Here is a 5,401-nt window from a genome sequence, read left to right as displayed (position 1 = left end):
GGGGGGCGCCGCCGTCTGGGGGCGCGGTTCTGTCCGGGGGGCAGCCGCGGTGGGGGTTTCCCAAGAAGAGGAGGGGCGGGAGGAAGGAAGGAGAAAGAAGCATCTGGCCTGTCCCATTCTCCCGGCAGTGCCGAGAGCGAGAGCTGCGGTGAGTCCCGGATGTAAGGCCCCAGTTAGAAATTGGGCTGGAGGAGTCCTCAACCATGGAACTTGTAAGAGTATAATCTTAACTGTGCTTAGTCCTCAAGATTCAGGGTGGATGATAGGAAAAACCTGGGGAATAATGTTGTGGGAAGAAGGAAAAGACAGAGGAGGACTGATTTTTTTATTAAAAAAGAAATAGCACCTTCAGATGTGGAACCAATAGGTCCAAATCCAATCACTGTGAACAAAGGACCGCTGTCGGAAAGGGCAGTGGATACTACCTCAATTAGTAGTAGCACAGGGGGAGTGCCAGAGCACTCTCAAGAAATTGAGGCAGCTACAGTTCCTCTTTGGAAATTATTAATGGCAAGTTATCAATTGCTAAATGCCACAAATTCAGACTGGACTGAGCGTTGTTGGTTGTGTTTTGATGTTAAGCCTCCATTTTACGAAGCCGTAGGGGTAACATCCAAACCTAAGTACGTGAAGGGGTCTAATCCAACCCAGTGCGAATGGAACAGGAAAGATGGACAGCAGGAGGGAATATCTGTATCACAAGTGTCAGGACAAGGGTTGTGTTTAGGAACCATACCACCGTAGAAAAAACATTTATGCAAAGAAATAATTAACCTTGAAAGTGAACATTTTGTAGATGAGTTATTACCAGATAAAAATGCCAAGTGGATTTGCTCAAAAGCGGGCTTAACACCCTGTCTTTCATTAAAGGTATTTAATAAGAATGAAGAATACTGTATACAAGTAGTAGTGGTCCCTAAAATCATATATCATCCAGAAGATTATATGTATAATTATCCAACTGCGCAAGAACACCATTTACAAAAAAGAGAACCCATCACTGCACTAACGGTGGCAACTCTTATGGCTATTGGAGCCGCCGGAGCTGGAACTGGGATAGCATCCCTAGTACAGCAAAACCAAAAGTTCCAATTTTTGAGGGCTGCAGTAGATGAGGATCTCTTAAAAACTGAACAGTCTATCAGTGCCTTAGAAACCTCTTTAAGATCTTTGTCAGAAGTTGTTTTACAGAACAGGAGAGGACTGGACCTCATGTTTTTGCAACAGGGAGGGTTGTGCGCAGCTCTAAAAGAATGCTGCTGCGTACGTGCAGACCACACCGGAGGGGTAACAGATAGAATCACCAAATTGAGAGAAAGTCTGGAAAAACGTGACAAGGAAAGGGAGCTGCCACAAAATTGGCTTGAAACATGGCTCAGTAAGGCTCCTTGCCTTACCACCATATTATCTACTACAGCAGGACCCTTGGTGTTATTAATAATTGGGTTAACCTTCGGGCCATGTACATTTAATAAAGTGGTCTCTATTGTGAAAGGCAGATCAGAGGCAGCACACTTAATGGTAATAAAAACACCGTATGAACAAATTAAAGAGATAGAAGAAACCCCTGTTCCAAACGAGGTTTGTGATGGGTTAAGGAGATTTGAAGAACAAAACTAGTTAAAAGGGGGGAATTTTAATAAAAACTATATGACATTTGTTATTCAAATCTCAAGCTATGGTTAAATATACTATTCAGTAAGTTAAATCTAAAAAGAAATGGTGTTAATATCTAAAAAGAAATGGTGTTAATATCGGATTGTGTTGTAACTGAACTTTGTTGTGGTCAGACAGCGTTACGGTTCTAAATGTTTTCGCACTTCGCATGTAACCTAAGGTGTAAAAAGAGATAACGCATTATGTATATCGGTTTTTATGGTTAAAACCCGCTGTTAAAAGCGAGTTAAAAGGGCCGCCGCCCCCAGGCCAGACGGCGTTCTGCCCGGCCCTGTCTGGCCCGTGGATACCTGCACCCCTGTGCTGAGCCGTCCCCTCCTCCCCGCGGCGGAAAGCCGCGAACCTTCCCTGGCAACAAAAGCCCGCCCCAGAAAAGCCCGCGAAAAGTTGCTGACGACCTGTAGACCCCTCAGGGAGCACCCCCTCATGAATATTCATGCGGCTGCACTTTAAAGACTCCGTTTGGGGGTGTAAGGTGCATGTCTGGGTGCAGCAAAGGCTGCCCGGCACACCCGGCGCTGTTTTGCTCACTTTCGCTTGCTAATAAATTTTACTGCCCACTGAAACAAATGTGAAGGTGGTGATTTCATTTTAAATTATGATCAACCCCGAGCAGCGAGGAGGGACGGCGCAGCGCGGGGGGGCTGGTATCCACGGGCCAGACAGGGCCGGGCGTAACGCCCTTGGCTTGAGGGCGGCAGCCACGTGAGCTCCCCTTTAACCGCTGGTCTGAACCATCAAAGCCACAGACATAATGCCTGATTTCTTTTAAACCTTGGGTTACATGTAAAGTGCAAAACATTTAGCAACTTTGCACATAAGAGAATCGTAACGCTGTCTGACAGTTACAACACAGCCTGACATTAACACCGTCTCTTTTCCTATTTAACTTACTGAATAATATATTTAACCATAGCTGGAGATTTGAACAACAAATGTCGTATAGGTGTTATTATACCCGTGTCCCTCAGTTTGCATGGCCAACTGCCAGCAGACAGGATATTTGTGAGATATGTTTGTCGGATTCGTGCCCACGTGAGTGATCAAAATGCAACTCTCTTAAGTATGAAATTCTTAAATGCTTCTGTACGTTTTTTTGTGGAGCCACAGGTTTCAGGGAAATGAGGTGTCCCGCACACAGCTCTGGGTGTTTAGACCAGTTATTTTTAAAGACAGGAACAAATACGGCCTCCGTCACCAAACCAGACAGCAGTCACGGCTGCAGGAACACCTGCCTGGGTCGTTCTCCCCTCCAGGATGGAAACCTGAGGAAAGCCCGGGCAATTTGACTAAAAGCCCGGGAAAGTTTCCTCACGCCCATCCTCATGAATATGTAAAAGCGCTACACTACAAAAAGACTCGGTTTGGTCCGTGTGGCCGTGGAGACTCTGGGCGCGGCCCGCGCTGTTTGCTTGTCTCCATTCGGACAGCGCCTTTGGAGTTCAGTTTGGAATCCTGGTGAGTCGCAGTTCACTTCTAACTGGTTTTGTGGCAGTTAACGAACGGGAGGAAAGATGAGGCCCAGCCCACGCGTTGCCCCGCTCCTCCTGCGGCGCGGGCAGCCCCAGGCCCCGTACAAGGCGGCCATGAGCGGCCGATGGCGGGCGGCTGAATGCCCCCGGCGGCCCTCTGCCTGCGGCGGGGCGCGGCCCTGGGAGCGGCCCGTCAGCCCGGGACGGGCTCTGGGGCCTTCCTATGCAGGAGCCAGCGGCGAGGGCTCTGCTGCCCGGGGGAGCTGCCGTTTCCACCCGCGTGTCTCGCCCGGGGCCAGCGGCACTCGCCGACAGGGGTGTGAGAAACTGTGGACTAGGGTATTGTTTATTAAGATTTATGTTAAGCTCAATGTAAAGACTAGGCAACAAAATGAAATCGCTAATGCAAACAGCTACCAGACATCGCTTGTGTAAGATAAGATAACCGCCAGATTTCCAGGAATCGACAGAAACAGGACAAACTGTAGGGGGAGGCGCTCGGAAGATCTCGCGAGGTATGGGAAAAACAGGGAACTAAAGATCTCGCGAGGTACAGAAAGGGGTATAAAAAGCAATTGCGCAGTTAATAAATCGAACAGATAGCATCCACCATATTGGTGTTTGTGCTCTCTTTTCCCGCGAAGGTTAACCTCCTGCAAGGGTTAGCTGTGATCTGAGCGCCACACTCCTGTGGCTTAGCAGATGGAAAAAGACAGCTAATGCCTTACCACAACAAGTGGTGACCCCGGTGTACGGACGGTGGCTGTCGGCGGTACACGGCAGGAGGCAAAGGAGCTTCACGCAGGACGGGAGACTCCACGGCGCGCCATGCAGGCCACAATAAAGGTAATAAAAATATGGGGCAGAAAATATAAGACTTCTCTGAAGTCGAGTGCTTTAAAAGAGATGCTACAAAGATTATTAAAGCTCGGTATTCTAGCTGAGCCGATGGATTGTATGAAGCCTGAGCTGTGGCCCCTGATAAAAGCTGATTTAAAAGACCAAGCAAAAAAGGGAAATCCGCAGCACTTGATGACTTGGGATAAAGTAAATGCAGTGATAAAAATTGCCCAAGCCGAACAGCATGCATCTGAGGATGCGCATAGCAGATTCCAGGGTTCCTCAAATAAAGTTACCCAGACAGAGGACCTTGAAGATATTTCCTCTGATGAGGAATTCATGAACTTAGGGGCGGCATGGCCCATAGAATTTGAACCTTCTGAAGAAAACAAAGGGAGCGGAAGTGGCACTAGCCCTTCCGGCTCGCCTGCACCCTCCCCTGAATACCCTCGGGGAACATCACAAAAAGCAGAAGCCGTAGTACAATCGGCTGACTTAGAGGAGGAGGAGTGTAAAAAACGAATCCAAGAATGTAAACAAGAAATGCAGGCATTTGAAAAACGGCAGGAAAACAAAAAGGGGCGGTTCCAGCCAGATCCCCTGCTCAATTGGCTTCCGGGTCCACACCCTCCTCCGGAGGAAGTGAAACCTTGGATTGTAGCAGAGCCTCCTGACCCCTGCAATATCAAACAATCAGGCAGTCAGTTCGCTCATTGGCGAGATCAAAAGACTCAGGCGGAGTCAGATGACGAATCAGACGACAGCGGTCCCAAATACAATCACGGGGGAAGGGAAGGGCGTTGCCGGAAAGGGAGGAGACAAAACCGGAGGAGGAAATGCCGAAATTGCTAGCGGAACTGACGTCTGATCCTGGGCGGGGCTGCTTCCTCTTGTTTATCAAAACACCCTACTGATTGGCAACTCCTAGCGAAAGACTGTGTAATGTCAGGAGTGAAGCTTCAACCTACAACTGTAGATGCTTTCCCAGTTAGATTACTTCCAGAAGGATGGCAAGAATGGCATCCTCTTGATGCAAAAACAGTAGAAACATTGTTTAAAGCAGTGAACGAGCATGGACTGAGACATCCGGAAACGACCTTATTATTAGATACTATCTTGGCTCTACCACTAACCCCAGCTGATATAAGACAGTTAGCAAAAGCAATATTAAAACCAGCTATGTTTATGCTTTGGAAAGAAGCATGGAGCAATCGTATTAATAACCTTGTACAAGCAGCTGTAGATCTACAACACCCCTTACATGGCACTACTTTTGACCGCCTTACAGGACGGGGAGCATTTTCAACAACCCCTGCCCAATTACAACTTAGACCCAGGGAATTTTCCGCCACTACTGAAGCTGGTAAAAAAGCTTTCATGGATATAGCTAAGTTAGAAAAGACAGAACCCCC

This window comes from Athene cunicularia (assembly GCF_003259725.1).
Source record: "Athene cunicularia isolate RWA chromosome 1 unlocalized genomic scaffold, athCun1 chr1_part4, whole genome shotgun sequence".
Lineage (NCBI taxonomy): Eukaryota > Metazoa > Chordata > Aves > Strigiformes > Strigidae > Athene > Athene cunicularia.
Note: the sequence above shows the minus strand (reverse complement) of the source record.